At 42.3% G+C, this 18,895-nt stretch overlaps 1 protein-coding gene and 1 non-coding gene across 2 annotated transcripts in view; one reads left to right on the top strand and one right to left on the bottom strand.

The window, feature by feature from the left end:
* PELI2 (pellino E3 ubiquitin protein ligase family member 2) overlaps positions 1 to 18,895 on the top strand; it is a 200,417-nt gene that overhangs the window by 33,542 nt on the left and 147,980 nt on the right. The gene's annotated exons all lie outside the window — the stretch shown is intronic.
* On the bottom strand, positions 11,804 to 11,875 carry TRNAC-ACA. The gene has a single exon. It is a non-coding gene; the product is annotated as a tRNA-Cys (tRNA).

The raw sequence follows: 18,895 nt of genomic DNA, 5'->3' as shown, positions 1-18,895 counted from the left end.
GTTTTTAAATATAAATTTATTTATTTTAATTGAAGGCTAATTACTTTACAATATTGTATTGGTTTTGCCATACATCAACATGAATCTGCCACAGGTGTACACGTGATCCCCATCCTGAACCCCCCTTCCCCCTCCCTCCCCATACCATCCCTGTGGGTTGAAGTTTTAATGCTTCTATTTCTCACTATCAGTTCCCTTCGGGGACTGAAGTCTTTGTTCTTGTTCGGTGCAGTGTAATTTCACTGGGCCTTCTCTTGACCCCGATGCTTCATTGGCATAGTAGGTCTGCCTCCATTGGTTTATTGTTAGAGCTAGATGATGAAAATGGGAATAGTTTGCATCATCTTGATTCTAAATGCAGAACAAACTGGGCCACTGAAAAAGAAGACAGAAAATATGCTTCTTGATATATTACAGAGCACCAAGAGTACATCCACGAATCCCTCCTGGAGAAACATTTGTTCAGGATAGAGAGAGATGTGCAAACAGAGTTCCCACATGAACCCAGTGCTGTGCTGGAGTTACATGTAAGGTTCATTGGGGTGGTAGGCGAAAATGGTAGTGTTTGCAGGGGAAGCTTGAAGGATGAGAAGGAGGAGTTGGAGAACTAACAGCATGTAGAAGGTCGTGGGGCCTTGTAACACGGGGAGTTCAATAGTGTTGTTGGAGTATACATACTACAAAGGAGAACTTTTGAAGTTGATGGTAGCATTCTAACATAGTCTCATTGTGAAATTCTGGTGTTTACATGCTGACAGATAAATTTTGCTTGTGTTATAACATTCATCTTAGAGTCTTCATATTTTTTTTTCTGTTGATGAGCAGTCTGTTTTTCTTTTTTACAGCTTTATTGATAAATAATTTATATACCATTCCATTTGCCTGTTTCAGCATGTATTTCAGTGGTTCAGTAATATATATATTCATTTATGCATTCATCACCCCAGTGCAGTTTTGGAACACTTTCATTAGCCCATAACATTCCCTCATGCCAGTCTGTAGTGAATTCCTGTTCTTTCCCTTGGCTCTAAACAACCACTGATCTGCTTTCTGTCCCTATAATTTTGCCTTTTCTAGTGATATCATTGGATCATACCATATGTTGTCTTTTGTGTCTGGCTTACTTCATTCAGCATAATGTTTTTGAGCTTCATCCATGTTGTAGCATGTATCAGGACATCATTCCTTTTGATGACCACGTGATATCACATTATGTGGATGTGTACCACATTGTGTTTTTCATACCATTTGATGGACAGACCCCTTGGACTGTTTCCAGTTTTCGGCCATTGTGAATAATGCTGTTGTAGTCATTTGCTGATGGCAAGTCTTTGTGTGGACATATGTTTTAGTTTTTTTGGGGTTGTAGAATTACTGGTCTCATGATAAGTGTCTGTTTAACTTTTTAAGAAACTGCCAAACTTTTCTAAGACTGTACCATCCCACTGAGTGTATAGTCTTATTGGCAACATGTCATATTGTATCTTGGGCAGAGGGAAGGAGAAGAGATCAAAGTCACTGTCATGGGTTGAGTTACTTCTTTGACTCCCACCTGATGTCCTGAATTCCTACACCAGCACCAAATTGCACAGGATGGCATGCTGACGGCGTTGCTTTCTTTTTCTCTTTTATTGGAGTATAATTGCTTTACAGTGTTGTATATGTTTCTGCTGTACAGCAAAGCGAATCAGCTACGTGTATGCATTGGTGTCTCCCTCTTAGGCCTCCCTCCCTCCCCCACCCCACCCTCCTAGGTCGTCACAGAGCACAGAGCACCGAGCCAAGTGCCCCGTGCTATACAGCAGCCTCCCAGTAGTATTTGTTTTACACGTGGTATTGTATATATCTCAGTGCTACTCTCCCAATTCGTCCCTCCCACTCTTTCCATGCCGTGTCCACTTTCTGTTTGATGTTAATTACTTTTTCTCTTTATGAACTCTGGTTTTATGTGAACTATTTGTCAGACACTAGAATCCGCAAAAATACCCCAGCAGTAATCTCCAGTCTCCTCATAGCTGTCTTATCCTTTAATAAACTACTCTGGCCCAGCTTTTAGGAAGTAAGGGAAAAGCCAGGAATGTTGTAGGAGGATGAGCAAGTATTTTTAAGTGTGTGGTTTGGGTGTGTGTTGAGAAGGAACGCTGGAGTATCCTTAATGTCCTTACCCGTGCGGTTTGTTGACCACAGCGTCATTACTCTGGCATTGTCTCTGAGTCAGATTTGGTGCAAGACTGATTATTCTGTTTGTAACTAGTCCAGGAATAGACTGGTTGAGGTTTAAAGTGTTACGAGCACCCGGTGGGAAGTACAGATGATGTCATACCTTTTGGTCATGATGTGAAGTCCAGCATCCAGATCGCTGTCTCTTCAGTCTGCCTCCTTTCCTGAAGTCCCTGTGTAATTGATACTGCGGGCTATGCAGACCGTACCTGGCAGTCAGCCTAGATCCTTCTTTCATGTCTCACATCAAGGTGTTTTAAAACATTTTCTTCCTTACATCCCACCTTCCTCCTCTTTCCCATCCCTGCCATGTCTGTTGCCTCCTGATTCTTTTTCATCTTCTCCCCCATTCTAGTTCACCCTTCACTGGTCTACTGGAGAGGTCTGTTATCAATGGAAAGCAATTTGTGTGACCCTGTTAGGATTTGTGTAAAAACATGTGTATGTGTGTGATTGACTACAGGATAAAGTATAAACTTTGCGTGGGGTAGAGACCTTGACACGGGCAGCCTGCCCTCCTAGGCTACCTCCAGTCCGAGTGCACTGCTCACAGCCTCCTGCCCCTCTCTGGGGCTTCCAGCCTCTGCAGGTCCTACTCTGGTGTCTGGGAGACCCTGTCCTTCCCCACCCGTGTCCATTCTTAGCACATAACTTCAGCCTTCTGCGAGTTAGTGTAGGTGCCCAGGCTGCCTGAAACCTTCCCAGATGCCATACTCTGCCCTCTGGTTCTCTTGCCTTGCAGGGCTTTTCACAGACCCCTCTGTTTATTTGATCTTGTCCCAGAGTACTGTCACCCTGTGCTGCTCTGTCCCTCTCTGGGCTGTGTACCCCCTGGTGGAAATGCTTTTCTTATACGTTTGTGACCTTGGCGTCTAGTGTAGCGCGTGGTACCAAGTGTGCACTCAGTAAGGATGTGCAGGTGAGAGAGCCGAGGGGTCTGGGCTAAAGGTGGTGGGAGCAGCAACTGCTCGGTCACTGCATCTTCATGCAGCTTTAGATCCAAACCCACCCGCTGTTGAAAGGACTTCATGAGAAGTGCCTCCTCCTCATACTGTTTCAGTAATGAACACCCTCATGCTCAGAAAATGGAAACTTCTGTTTTACCCAGATCCTGTATACTAGGGCTTAAGCCTTCTTTTCTAGCCTTAGTATATCTGGATCCTTCTGTGAAAGTAAACAAAACATATAAGCCAGAATTGTAATAATTCATAGCACTGAAACAAGAGTTGGGAAGTTAGATGCCAAGATGTGTGAACTTATTAGATAGGCTTTAAACCATATATATCCCCAATTATTGAAAAGTGAGGGCTTTGTATACAATGTGCCTTTTCCTGTTTAACTTTCTCTTTATGCACAGTTTTGCTTTATTTAGGGTATATATTCTGGATGCAGCAGTTCATTCTTTATCCCTTTTTATTTCTACAACTTGCCCAGTGTAATGCCACGTAGAATTACACTTTATAAAATAGCGCCTGCCTGCAGGAGCTTGAGCCATCTGTGAGGACAGTGCTGTAAGGAAGGAAATGGAAAGAGAATCTATCCCATCACCAAGTATTTGGTTTCAATGGTTCCAGTTTCCTTGGAGGTGGGAGCCCACCTTTTACGTTTTTAAAAAACTATATTACAGTTGTGAAGGATCTTTTTAAGTCATTCTACTAAATTAATTTTTACCTGATCTTCAGGAGTTGTATTCTTAATTCATTTCCATATTTTATCACTTCTCATACCTTTGCAGCATGTGTGGGTAAGGTGTTCAGATCTCTATTTGAAATATTAGATGCTTTATTATTTTTGTTCTTGGTTTAAGAGCACGTATCTTTTGGGGGTGGGGGTGGGGGAGGTTGCCTCCCAAGTGGCACTAGTGGTAAAGAATCCGCCTGCCAGTGCAGGAGGCACAAGAGACACGGGTTCAATCCCTGGGTCGGGAAGATCCCCTGGAGGAGGGGATGGCAACCCACTCCAGTATTCTTGCCTGGGGAATCTCATGGACAGAGGAACCTGGTGGGCTACAGTCCATGGGGTCGCAAAGAGTTGGAGGCAACTGAACACACACACACATCTTTCAGAGGATAATGCAGATATTTTGTGTTTTACTTTTATAATTTTTAAGGGAGATTTAATGTCCTTTATTGGAGAAGGAAATGGCAACCCACTCCAGTGTTCTTGCCTGGAGAATCCCATGGACGGAGAAGCCTGGTAGGCTGCAGTCCATGGGGTCGAAAAGAGTCGGACACGACTGAAGTGACTTAGCAGCAGCAGCAGCAATGTCCTTTATGTTCAGAGCATACATTTTTTTCCTTTTTTGGTGAGGGGTTGGGGAGAGACTTAATAGCTCCTGCTTTCCTGTAACTTTCTGTGCTGGCCCCAGCGACATGGTGGACAAGATTGATGGCTTTTTCTAGAAATCCATGGCATAGACATTACCGATATTGTTGAGAAGAAATTTTAGTAACTTAGACCTCTATAGTTATGCTTGGTACTTTCCTTCTCAAGGCAGGTGTAAGAATAAATAAGGTAAAGTGCTTTGATCTCCTCAAAAGCAAAACAGTTTGAGAAGGAATTATAATGGGGATTATGTCCCTGGCAACAAAAAGCACTGTGTAACTGTCAAGTATGTCTGATGGTTAACATTAAGACTCAAAAGAGACACTGATGTATAGAACAGTCTTATGGACTCTGTGGGAGAGGGAGAGGATGGGAAGATTTGGGAGAATGACATTGAAACATGTAAAATATCATGTAAGAAACGAGTTGCCAGTCCAGGTTCGATGAACGATACTGGATGCTTGGGGCTAGTGCACTGGGACGACCCAGAGGGATGGTATGGGGAGGGAGGAGGGAGGAGGGTTCAGGATGGGGAACACATGTATACCTGTGGCGGATTCATTTCGATATTTGGCAAAACTAATACAATTATGTAAAGTTTAAAAATAAAATAAAATTAAAAGAAAAAAAAAGAAAAAAAAAAAATCTTCATGGATCTTCAAAAAAAAAAAACAAACATTAAGACTCAGTGTTGACTGCCAGAATGCCAACTTGAGGGAAACCATTTCTCCACAGGTAGCCAAAGTAAAGAAACTCATTTGAACAGAGTTTAAGAATCAAGATGTATTTTAATAAATGCCGTGCGTGTTGATTGATCCAATATAACCTTGTCATTGATTCCATTATCTATTTCTCTTACGTTTAGTTTTTTTTTTTCTTTTACCATTTTGGTAAATACTTTTGAGTAGTCACAAAATTTTCAGGTTAGCCTGTAGATCTGACATAGTACTTAGTGGCGCAATATTTATTAATGAATTTTGGGAGTAGATACTTTACATAAATAAGTGTTTAAATATCTGTTTACATGTATTTTGAACTGTTTATAATACTTGGAAAATACCTTAGAATCTTTTATTCCTACAATTGTAAATATTTGAAAGCCTAGCTGGTAGAAAAGGGACAGGTTTAGTTGTGTTGCTTAAGACCTGATATGGAGAACTTGATAAAGAAACCAAATGTAATGTAACATAGAGAAGACTTGTATGGGCCCCAGCACAAGCTGGCTGTCCCATGGCTGTGTCCCAGTAGTGGGCGGCTGGGTGGCAGTCTGTCTCAGATGCAGAAGAGTTGGCTGTTGGTGGCAGTGGGAAGGCTAGACCAAGGTTTCTTCAACCCTCAGTTTTGTGACCCTTTGGACTGCAGCACACCAGGCTTCCCTGTCCATCACCAACTCCTGAACTTATTCAAACTCATGTCCATCTAGTCGGTGATGCCATCCAACCATCTCATCTTCTGTCATCCCCTTCCTCCTCCCACCTTCAATCTTTCCCAGCATCAGGGTCTTTTCCAGTGAATCAGTTCTTCACATCAGGTGGCCAGCATATTGCAGTTTTAGCTTCAGCATTAGTTCTTCTAATGAATATTCACAACTGATTTCCTTTAGGGTGGACTGGTTTGATCTCCTTGCAGTCCAAGGGACTCTCAAGAGTCTTCTCCAACACCACAGTTCAAAAACATCAATTCTTCAACCCTAGATCCTGAGAAATCTGATAGAACTTTACAGATAAGACTGAAGTCTTAGGGAGATTAAATGATTTTGCCTTTTGGAGATTAAGAACTTAAGGAAACAAGACCTTCATGCACCTTTGTCATATTTACAGCCAAAGCTTAGAAAAAAATAAAAAATGAAAATGAGATTGAGGATAAATTGAGTGTGTGTTGCTGACCAGTGTCTGGCAGTGACATCTGCCCGCATCCACCCATGGTACCCTGTGTTACTCTGAAGCATCGTTGTTCACTCTAGGAGCAATTTTAGGGGTTTAATGCCACATAGCTGTTGCATATAGAGTCCCTTCTGCTTCTCCCTGTCCCCTGCCCCCTTCTCCCATCCATCTGGCGAATTTTTTAATCATTCTTTTTGTTTTTCTGAATTAAATTTTTTTAAATTAATTTTTATTGGAGTATAGTTGCTTTACATTGTTGTGTTAGAGAAGAAATCTGTGGAGTGATGCACAGATGGGAAGTAAAAATTCATCCGATTAATCAGCTATAAGTATGCATAGCATGTATAATATTACAGTATATTATGTTTCTCCCCTGTGGCCTCTCTCTTGACCCCTGTGTCTCTCTAGCCCATACTTGACTGACCCAGGCTTCCCTGGTAGCTCAGCTGGTAAAGAATCCGCCTGCAATGCAGGAGACCCCAGTTCAATTCCTGGATCAGAAAGTGATAGGCTACCCATTCCAGTATTCTTGGACCTCCCTGGTGGCTCAGATGGTAAAGAATCCACCCGCAGTGCGGGAGACGTGGGTTCAATCCCTGGATCGGGAAGATCCCCTGGAGAGGGGAACGGCTACCCACTGCCCTAACCCTAACCCCTAACCCTGCAGTGTTCTGGCCTGGAGAATTCCATGGACAGAGGGGCCTGGCAGGCTACAGGTCGTGGGGTCGAAAAGAGTCAGACACGACTGAGTGACTTTCACTCACTTCACTGACTGGCCCCGGTGCTCCATTCTTGGTGCTCCCTTTGGACTTCAACCAGATCCACTTTAGAACAACTGTGTTGTAGTGGTGTATGTTTCTCTGGGGACTGAACTTGCTAACTATGAATTTGATAATGCCTCAGCCATTGGAACATACCTGTTCTGCCGGGACTCAGTCAGAGTGTTTGGGTTTTCACTCCAGCTCTGTAATGTCAACTGATTGCTTCATGGTGCCTCAATTTATCATCTATTGGCTGAGGATATTAATAGCATCCCCCTCCACCCACTGCCATATAGGTTTGTTAAAAAAATTAAGGAGTTAATATGTGTGTTTAGAATAGTGTCAAGTAAGCATTTAATAAGTTGTAGTTATTATCTGGACCAAAACTGAGAACCAGGTTATTAAGAAATGCATTACTAAGTTTTTTTTTTTTTTTTTAAGAAAGCAAAGCATGTTCTGAGCTAAAACAAAAATGTGGCTAAGTTTCTCTTAATAAAGCTACTCCCCAAATACACCAAAATAGTAGAGCTGAATTGTAGTAGATGTTCCCACTCTCATGAAAAAGCCTAGCATGGAGCAATCCATCATTGCTACAGTCCATGGGGTCCTTCGAAAACCCATCTCCACTCATGTTATTACTCTCAGGGAGCTGGTCTCACAGAGTACAAGGGTCCTGTCTCCCATCCGTATTCCAGACCTCAGGGAAGAGGAAAGTCAGGAGAAGTGCTCTTAGCCTGAAGGAGAGGAGCCAAAAGTTGCCTATATCATTTATGGTCCTAGTCCTGTGTCCCCGACAGTCACATGACCACACTTACCTGCAGGGGAAACAGAGGGTTTCCCCCAGTTGGACTGGTTAGAGTGCCAGCTCTGCCACTGAACGGCTGTGAGACTTGGGGGAAGTTGCTTCACCTCTCTGTGCCTATTTTCTTGTTTCTAAAGTGGAGGTAAGTGAAGCACCTGAAAAGTGAAATCTAGGCACTCAGTCATGTCCGACTCTTTGCGACCCCATGGACTGTAGCCCCCCAAGCTCCTCTGTTCACGGAATTCATCAGGCAGGAATACTGGAGTGGATTGCCATTTCCTTCTCCAAAGTGAAGTACCTACTGTGCTTCAATTAACTCAAAGCATGGAGTTACCGTGAGGATTCCATTAAGTTCATTAATACATAGGAATCATTCAGGACAGTGCCTGGCACAAAGGAGACATTATGTATGTATCAGTGACTATGATTATTTTACCAAAAGATAGAAAGGAATATGATTATTGGGGAACAGTGAACAGTCTCTGCCATTAGAGGACAACCAGAGACTGGGCTCCCAGCCTGCCTCATTAGCTGAGGTTTCTGGGTGGCTGCAACTTTGTTATAATCACTGCAGGTCCCAGGAACTTTTACACTCCTGTCTTGCACAGGTCTTGTTTAGGCCTCCCTTGGGTCAGTACGAGAAAGGTTTATGAGCTGTGTTTATGGTTTTGACCTCTTAGTTTCTCATTTCTAGCTCTTCCTTCACTGTGGCTTGTCATTAATATACCAAGGAAGTAAATTAAAGGAAACATTCTATTTACAACTATATTAGTTTATAACATTCATTCTTCATTATAGTAGTTACAGTAGTAAAAAGATGATTGTAAAGTGAAGTCCATTTCCAGTTGGTGTTAATCAGAAAATGTGTATAAATGGGAAATGGAATTGCAATATGCAATACAGCTGTTTCTAACTTCTGCTTTTTTTCCCCAAGACATTATCCCCCTGCGTTTGTAGTAACAGTGGGCTGCATGGTGTAAGTGCATTCTTCCCTTCGCAGTTCCCAAACTTGACTGCTTGGTCCAGGAAATTGTTGGCTCTGCACGTGCCGTGAGAGTGGGCTGTTAGACCAAGTCAGTGGGAAATACTGTCTGCCATGTCTTCCGCTTGGTGATTCATGGGACATATTAGCATATTATGGATGTGAGCAGATAAACCTGCTTAATTTTCTTTAATTCACTTGACAGACTGGCTTCAAAATGAATTTTTTCGTTTATTGATTTGAGTAGTGATGCTATAACTATTTTTGGTGAAGAGGATTCTATATGTACTGGCTTGCTGCTGCTAAGTTGCTTCAGTCGTGTCCGACTCTGTGTGACCCCATAGACGGCAGCCCACCAGGCTCCCCCGTCCCTGGGATTCTCCAGGCAAGAACACTGGAGTGGGTTGCCATTTCCTTCTCCAATGTATGAAAGTGAAAAGTGAAAGTGAAGTCACTCAGTCATGCCCAACTCTTAGTGACCCCATGGACTGCAGCCCACCAGGCTCCTCCATCCATGGGATTTTCCAGGCAAGAGTACTGGAGTGGGGTGCCATTGCTTTCTCCGTACTGGCTTGGACAGTATGAAAAATCCCAGTCTGCCTCCCAAGTTTAAGGCAGATCAGGCTGCTAATTGTGTGAGTTGCCTGCAGATCCTGATCTTAACTGCATTCGAGTCAAGGTGTGAACAGAAAGCCTAATACCATTTTCATCTGGAGGGAAACCACCAGAAAGACATGGAAGTTTGGCATTGCCTGATTAGTGGTGAAAGAATTTTCTTCTTTTAGGAATTAATCTCTTCTTATAGGTAACAGGAATTTCAGACTTAAAATTTCAACAGTCTCTGTCTTTAGACCTGAGAAATCATTTTCCTACTCTGATGATAAATTACAGGGATTAGAAGTTTGATTAGGATTGTACATAAAATAAATAAATATATCTGTGTCAAGAATATCTATAGTAGAAATGGAAAACTTGGGAATCTTTACAAGTTTTAAAAATTCAAGAATGATAGGTGCAAAGAGGTTTTTGTAGAGTAACAGCTTTCACAGCTGTGAAAAACCAAGTTCTTGTGTGCCTGAGAAAATCTGTGCATGAATGGTCTTTTCAATGTGGCCATTTAACAACTTAGACACATTGTGACCTTCTTTTGAGTATAAATTTAAATCTTCTTTCCGTCCTCAGGGTTGATTTTATTTCTAGGTCTTGTTTCAGATCTAAATTGATTAATACTGTATTCTTAGAAGTCCACCTTTATTTCGTGAAATATATGCTTTTAAAACATTTAATTCATTTGAAAAATACACTCAACATAGATGTTTTTAAAAGATACTGAAAATATAAGCACTAAATCATATAGTTTCTAACAATAATTGCTTAATATTTTAGTGTGTTTATTTCAGTCTTCCCTATTAAATAATTTGAACATGTTAGAGATGATACCATATGCATATTTTTTATTCTCTGGTTTTCAAAATCCTTTTTCATTGCTATTAAGAATTTGCAGTAAATATAATTTCATCATATAGAATTATAATTATCAAGTTAATCCATTATTATTGAACAATTTAGGTTATTTGCAGTCTTTTGCCATTATAAATAATGACATAGTTAACATTTTTGTGCATAAAACTCTACTTACATTTCAAAACTATATTGTGAGGATAGATTCCTTCAAATTAGAGTTACTAGCTCAAAGAACATAAGTACATTTATTAAGGCTGTTGATACATATTACTAATTATTTTACAGTGAGGTTGTGCCAATTCAGAGTCTTACCAGTGATATACTTGAATTCTGTGTCATTTCAACAGTTTGATAATTTTATCGGCAAATAACGATCTTGCTTTAATTTCATTTTCTGATTACTGATGAGATTGAACGTTAAAAAGAAATGTCCATTAGCCATTGTTTCTTCTCTGTGAGTGTTCTAGTCATGTTCTTTGCTTATTTTTCTGTAGTATATCTGTGAGGATGTCTGTTTTTCCTTTTCCTTGTAGTAGCATTTACCTATTAATGTTATTAAGCTTTTTCATATTATTACCAGTGGTTTTTCTAGTTTTGTTGGACATATAATTTTAGAGTTCCTGATATGCAAAAGTTTCACATTTTTACACATTTAAATGTACCAATATTTATGTTTGTAGGTTTTTTTTTTTTTTTAACTGTGTTTATGTTTAGAACATTATTATTGACTTAAGTAGGGCTTTCCAGGTGACACTAGTGGTAAAGAATCCACCTACCAGTGCAGGAGACACAAGAGATGCTGGTTTGATCCCTGGGTCAGGAAGATCCCCTGGAGTAGGAAATGGTGCCCCACTCCAGTATTCTTGCCTGGAGAATTCCATGGGCAGAGGAGCCTGTGGGCTACAGTCCATGGGGCCACAAAGAGTTGGACATGACTGAGCACTTATATGATACATAGTCAACTTTGGAATTTTTGTGTGCAGCTCTAAGAAATTTTTTTCTTTCAAAGTAGATGGTTGGTTTCTATACACGATTGAATAATCCAATTTCTTTTGCATTGGCTAGTGGCCCTTACATCATCTTACATTACTTTATCTAGTCAAGGGTCTGTTTCTGGGGTGTTTCTTCTCCGTTGGCGTGTGGTTTTTGTTCTCAAGTAATTGACATTGACAAGTCGCTTAGTCATGTCCAACTCTTTGCGACCCTATGGACTGTAGCCTACCAGGCTCCTCTGTCCATGGGATTTTCCAGGCAAGAGTACTGGAGTAGGTTGCCATTTCCTTCTGCAAAAATATTTCTTTGAGCCCCTTTTTTTTGAGGGGGCAAGAATACTGGAGTGGGTTGCCATTCCCTTCCCCAGGAGATCTTCCCTACCCAGGGATTGAACCCGGGTCTCCTGCATTGTAGGCAGACGCTTTACCGTCTGAGCCACCAGGGAAGTCTTCCTACAGCAGTAATACTAGTTTTATATCTTCTTTTCCTTCAGTTAATACCTCTTATTTCTAACTCAGTGTTCTTGGTTAGACTAGGATTTATTTTAGAGTGGTGTTTAATAAAAATGGTAATGGTAAGCATCCTTGTTTTGCTCCTGATTTTTAATATAAATGCTTTTTAGTTTACTCTTTTACTGTTAAATAATTATGAGATGAAAATATTGTTTTATTCTCAGCTCTTAAAGACATTAATCTGAAACAGGTGAAGATATCTATCAAATGCATTTTCAGTGTCTGTATTAAGTGTGCATTTTTTAAAAATCCCATGTAATATAACCAGTCTTAGAAAGTTATACATTTGGAATTATTTCCAATTATCTCTAATTTTAGACTTTTTCCTTCGTAGTGAAAGAGAATTCTTTATATAAAACTTTCATTTGGTATATATTTTATATTTTTGCTTTTTTAGCCCAAAGTTTTTAGATACTGAAGAAACTATGTTAATTGTTTTTGAAATTCATCTACTTTTTGCTGTATAATGCTGTGTAACAAATCATACCCAAACTCAGTGACTTGAAAGAAACAGTCATTCGTTCTCATGAGTGTGGGTTGGTTGAGATGGCTCTGCTCTAAGGTGTGATGGAGTGGCTCTACTTGTGCTGTGTTTATGGGATTTGGATCTCCTCCAAGTGTCACTTGTCCTCCTTGGCAGGCTGGCTGGGACATACTCTTCCTATGGCCATGACAGAGGTGACAGAGGATAATCCTAACTGCCAAGCTCAACTCAGACCCCTGCTTGCATCATACGTTAACATCCAGTTGGCTAAAGCAACTCACTTGGTCCAACCCAAAATCCAGGGCCAGGAGGTTAACTGGAAGTATAAAGTCATGTCAAAGGGCATGTTTTCAGGGAGGAGTGAAGAACTGGGACCAGTATTTCAGTCTACCGCATACAGTTTATGCACCTGTCTTAATTGAGGTGATGAGATTAAAATAAATATTGGAGTGATAATAAATGTGTGGGATTTAATTTGGTTTTCAAGATTATTAATTGGCAACCAGTGTGGAGTATAAGTTGGTAATAATTCTAGAGATTTCCATATTAAATGAAGAAAATCAGACAGAAAAGTATATGATATGATATCACTTAAAAGAATATCTATATGTATGTTTATATATAAACTGAATCACTTTGCTGTACACTTGAAACTAACACAGCATTGTAAATCAACTATACTTCAAGTGTTAAAAATGGTTAAAAAGAACACATGATTACTAATGGCAGAGATGTGACTCAGACTGCCCTCTCTCCCAAAAAAGACGGTGCAAATTCAAGAATAAGATAAAGTGATAAGTCTTTACCTGGTCTTGAATTGTACAAATCTTTTACTGTATTAAATTCATTTCTTGTTATACTTTAGTTTTTTCCCTTTGTGTGATATTTTCTCTTTTTGTTGTTGCTTTAGTCACTAAATTGTGTCCAACTCTGGCAACCCTGTGTACTGTAAGCCAGCAGGTTCCTCTGTCCATGGGATTTCCCAGGCAAGCGTACTGAAGTGGGTTTCCATTTCCTTCTCTAGGGGATCTTCCCAGCCCAGGGATCAAACCTCTGCATCTCCTGAATTGCAGGTGGTTTCTTTACCACGGATCCACGTGGCTTATTTTCTCTTCTAGGAATACAAAATTACTGCAGGGTAGTACTTAAACAATAATTTTCACCCCTAGGGTAAAAAAAAATGTTCTTTGATATAAAGGACTAATCCAATGGCAGAATAAAAGATGTAGTCATCAGTATTTTAAAAATAATGTAAATAGCCTTCTCTATGCCTCATGCTTTGTGTACCTTCCGATATTCAGTGGAAAAAAACTCTATTGTTGGCCCTCCAGTGATGCTAAAAAATCAAAGATTCAATACTGTATAAAAACAAAAACAAAACCTTTATTTGGTGTTTTTTTAGTGGCAGTACTGGTTTAAAATGAAAAAGGGAGGAGAAAGACTTCAGATAATATGCACATGGCTAAGTATTAGATAATAAATATTTTTCTTTTCGCGAATAGTTCTGTGGACTGGATTCGCTTTGCATGCTCTTTTCTTTCCTGTGACCTGGTTGAAAGAAGCAGCAGATTGGGGCGTGCAGCCTTCTTTAGTCCCAGGAGTTGAATGAGTGTGGAGAGAACAGAGAGAACAGGGGTCAGTGAGGGGTGTGCTGCTGACGAGGCTGGAGTTAGGGCCTCTCTGGACAGCTTTACCCTCATCTCCCACCCCTAAATGGCTCCCGAATCCAAGCTGTAGGATGTTAGGCCTTCTTCCTACTTTATGGGAGGGGAAGGTGAGGTTCTGAGATGTTCAGGGACTTGTGTGAATGTGGGACTCCATGCAGGGCCAGAGTGGGGCCTCCATTGCCTTCCTGCTGTACTTTTTGCTGCAGAGAGGCTGAGTGAGGGTGTGTGGGTGTATATATCCCAGAAGAAGGGCTGAAAATCTACTGTGTGTGGGAGCAGTTCTGTGTTCCTGATAACACAGAATGTTTTAATGTTTCGCCTTGGGAAATACTGCGGTACAGGGAAGCTGGAAAACCTCAAGACAAAAAGCAACGTGCGAGTGTATCAACAGCTACACCTCAGCTGCCGTAAAGACTTGAGGGGTCTTTGGACAGCCACAGCCTCACCCTTCTGAGACAGGATCCTGGTATTTGAGTTGGAGGAAATGCCTTGTCCATATCGAATTGAAATGTTTGAAAGAGGTTTGGGAATCTCTTCTTAATATTGAAATTTAACTCTGTGTTGCTATCTTTGTAGCTGAGAAAACAGTCTCATCTTAGGTAAGTTCACAGCATGAGCTCGGAAAAGAATTGGAGCTAGAAATCCTCTCTTGATCCCTTAAACGATTATCATTATTTCCATACCAACATGGTGACTGTTTCATTGAGACTTTCCTTGGTTTTAAGGTACCATGTAGAGGTGAAGGGGAGGTACACAAAGACACAGGAACTCCTCAAAGAGCATCCAATCCAAATGTGTGTGTGCATAGTCTCTGTAGTCGTGTCTGACTCTTTGTGACCCCATGGACTGTAGCCCACCAGGCTCCTCTGTCCATGGGGTTCTCCAGGCAGGAATACTGGAGTGGGTTGCCATGCCTTCCTCCAGGGGATCTTCCCAAGCCAGGGATTAAACCTGGGTCTCTTATGTCTCCCGCACTGGTGGCAGATTCTTTACCACTAGTGCCACCTAGGAAGCCAACAGATACATATGATATCGCAAATAATGAGGCTGTAATGATGCTTTATTGACTATGCCAAAGCCTTTGACTGTGTGGATCACAATAAACTGTGGAAAATTCTGAAAGAGATGGGAATACCAGACTACCTGACCTGCCTCTTGAGAAACCTGTAAACAGGTCAGGAAGCAACAGTTAGAACTGGACATGCAACAACACACTGGTTCCAAATTGGGAAAGGAGTGCATTCAAGGCTGTATATCGTTACCCTGCTTATTTAACTAATATGCAGAGTACATCATGAGAAACGCTGGGCTGGAAGAAGCACAAGCTGAAATCAAGATTGCCGGGAGTAATATCAATAACCTCAGATATGAAGTTGACACCACCTTTATGGCAGAAGGTGAAGAAGAACTAAAGAGCTTCTTGATGCAAGTGAAAGAGGAGAGTGAAAAAATTGGCTTAAAGCTCAACATTCAGAAAACTAAGATCATGGCATCTGGTCCCATCACTTCATGGCAAATAGATGGGGAAACAGTGGAAACAGTGGCTGACTTTTATTTTTCTGGGCTCCAAAATCACTGCAGATGGTAACTGCAGCTGTGAAATTAAAAGACACTTACTTCTTGGAAGGAAAATTATGACCAACCTAGACAGCATATTAAAAAGCAGAGACATTACTTTGCCAAGAAAGGTCCATTTAGGCAAGACTGTGGTTTTCCCAGTGGTCATATATGGACGTGAGAATTTGGACTATAAAGAAAGCTGAGCACCAAAGAATTGATGCTTTTGAACTGTGGTGTTGGAGGAGACTCTTGAGAGTCCCTTGGTCTGCAAAGAGATCCAACCAGTCCATCCTAAAGGAGTTCAGTGCTGGGTGTTCACTGGAAGAACTGATGTTGAAGCTGAAACTCCAATACTTTGGCCATCTGATGCGAAAAGCTGACTCATTTGAAAAGACCCTGATGCTGGGAAAGATTGAAGGCAGGAGGAGAAGGTGATGACAGAGGATGACATGGTTGGATGGCATCACCGACTCAATGGACATGAGTTTGGGTAAGCCCCGGGAGTTGGTGATGGACAGGGAGACCTGGCGTACCGCGTTTCATGGGGTCGCAAAGAGTCAGGCATGACTGAGCAATGGACTGAACTGAACTGAATGATGTAAAGCCAGTGTCAGGCACTTACTTACTGGCTTATGTGTACCTTCTTATGCACAGTTGGAGCAGTGTGTTAGTGTGTTCACTATTGTGGTGAATTGACATGCACGCCTGGACGTGGGGATCAAGGTATGGGGTTTCTCAGACTCCTCGCTTCGTTTACACATCTGTTCCCTCTGGTGTCCCAGGCCTGTTCATCCACAGCGTCTCAGTTACAGTAGTTGCTTGTGGTTTATCTGTGCTGGTGACAGAGATGTTGCTTTCGAGGGAGGGCAGCACCTTCAGTCTGTAACAGGAAGCAAGGCTGCCTCTGGAATGTGGCCTTTGGTGCTGACAGCGCCTCCTCTCCTGTAACTCACGTTCTCATTCCCGTCCACATAGGTGCTGCTCTGTGAGTTCAGGCTGGTTAAGATCCAGTGTGATGCCTCTGCAGTGTTCTGGAAGCCCTTGGCATGCCCTCTCTTGCTGTTATTTCCTATAGAAGAGTCTTTTTGACAAATGCATTTTTTAGGTGGCAGGTGTCTTCTCAAGAATGTATCTTTGTGTCATTTGCTAGGAGATGCCTTGAATTTAAAAGTTGTCAGTATTGGCTACTGGAAACAGTGCACAGTTTGGAGTCAGACAAAACTGGGTATAGATTTGCATGCTGCCTGCCGCCTCTCGACTTCTCAGGTGATGCAGTGGTAAAGAAGCTGCCTGCCAATGCAGGAGACTCAAGAGATATGGATTCGATCTCTGGGTCAGAAAGATCCCCTGGAGTAGAAAATGGCAACCCATTCCAGTATTCTTACCTGGAAAATCCCATGGACAGAGGAGCTTGGAGGGCTACAGTTCACGGGGTCACAGAGTCGGACATGACTGAGCACATTTTATGTACTGCCCGTTTCCAGCTATGTGATTTGTGTGTGGTTCAGTCATTTGAGCCTCTTACTGCCCTCTAGGAGCCTCCCTCACAACGTTTCTTGGCACATAGTAAGTGCACAGCAAATGCCATTAAAAAGAATTAATGTGTGAACTCTGGATTTTAAACCAAAAGAAACCATATATTACTTTGTGAGGTTTCTTACAAGTGTTCTTCATTGTCCTCTGCAGCTTCTAAATACCTTTACTAATTATTTGCCCTGCATATACGATGAGCTACGTTTTCATCACACGTTTATTCAATAAGTGGAATTTTTTTTAAGTCTCCAGATTTTTTTTTTTTAATGTGAAGCTTGAAAGGCCCTGTTTAGCAGCAGCAGCCGAAACAGATGTGCCCGCAGCGCTTGGAAATCTTGTTTTTACAAAGTCGCTGGCTGAAAACCTTGCCAGGCCAGAGAACATTCTAACTTTCTTTCATAGGATGGTAACTTTTTGCCTTTATGAGCAGGATCTCATCTGTCTGTCTGGGTTCTGCTCTGCTGCACAAAAGACAGACCGTCTGTCATGTAGCTGGCTTGGCAGGTGTCAGTGCCTGTTGCGTGCCCAGGCACTAAGGCAGGTGCTAGAGATGGATTCACATTCTGGGGGTGGAAGGGTGGCGTGGGGAAGGGACCAGGCAGGGAGGTGAGAAGGGCATGGGGAAGATTTGGTGACAGTGCTTGCCTTGCATTAGATCAGAGGTCAAAGGGGAGGCTGTGAAACCAGGAGAGGGAGACCATGCTGAAGGGTGTGGCTTGTCGCAGACGTCATCGTCTATGCCAGACCTAGGGGATGAACACATCCACCGTGGTACTTAACACATGATTCTCTTAGGCGAAGCACACTGACTGAAACCGCCCACCCTGGCCAGGCACCATAGTAACCATTTGCATGAGTTGTTTTATGACAAGAGGTCCTGGTAAGGACCACAGAACTAATAAGCTACCACCAACCAGAAGAATTCGGGAAAGGTCAAAAGGAGACACCATGTGTCTGACCACCTCCCGGAATCCTTCTCGCTGGCATCCATCTTGTCTAAGCAATGCATGCACCACCAGGAAGGACTCTGAGTCAGAATGAATGGGCAGAGACAACCGGGAAACTAATCCCATCACCATAAAACCTGAGACCAAGCCAGGTGGCAGAGCAGTTCTCCTGTTCTGGAGAGGTAAGCTTCCCTTACCCTGCTGCTCTTCTCCTGGGTGCTCCTTCCCCATAAAAATCTCTTACTTTGTCAGCACGCGTGTCTCCTCGGACAGTTCATTTCCAAGTGTTAGATAGGAGCCCACTCTCGGACCCTGGAAGAGGTCCCCCTTCCTGCAACATTTCTGTGAGCCAGGAATCTGGGCAGTACTCAACCAGGCAATTCTTCTGTCCCGTGTGGGATTAACCTAGGTCAGCTGGTGTAGTCAGCTGATGGATGGGCTGGTCTGGAGGGGCCACGGCAGCTTCAGTCACACGTGTGCTAATTGAGCAGGCTGTCGGAAGGCTGGGCTCAGCTGGGACTGCTGACTGGAGCCACCTCCATGTAGCCTCCTTGGCATGGGAGGTCCCAGCTTCCTTACAAGGCAGCTCTGAGCTCCCAAGAGACAGAAGTTCTAAGGCTTTTACAAGACCTGGCTTTGCAAGTCTCAGCATGTCACTTCCTTCCCATCCTGTTGGCAAATAAGCCACTAAGGCCAACCCAGGTGTGGGGAGATGGAGTTAGACTCATGGTCCCTGGGAGAAGTAATGGGAACTTCTGGCTG

Source organism: Bison bison, unplaced genomic scaffold, assembly GCF_000754665.1.
Source record: "Bison bison bison isolate TAMUID 2011002044 unplaced genomic scaffold, Bison_UMD1.0 scf7180017864254, whole genome shotgun sequence".
Lineage (NCBI taxonomy): Eukaryota > Metazoa > Chordata > Mammalia > Artiodactyla > Bovidae > Bison > Bison bison.
Note: the sequence above shows the minus strand (reverse complement) of the source record. Positions and strands in the feature narration are given on the sequence as shown.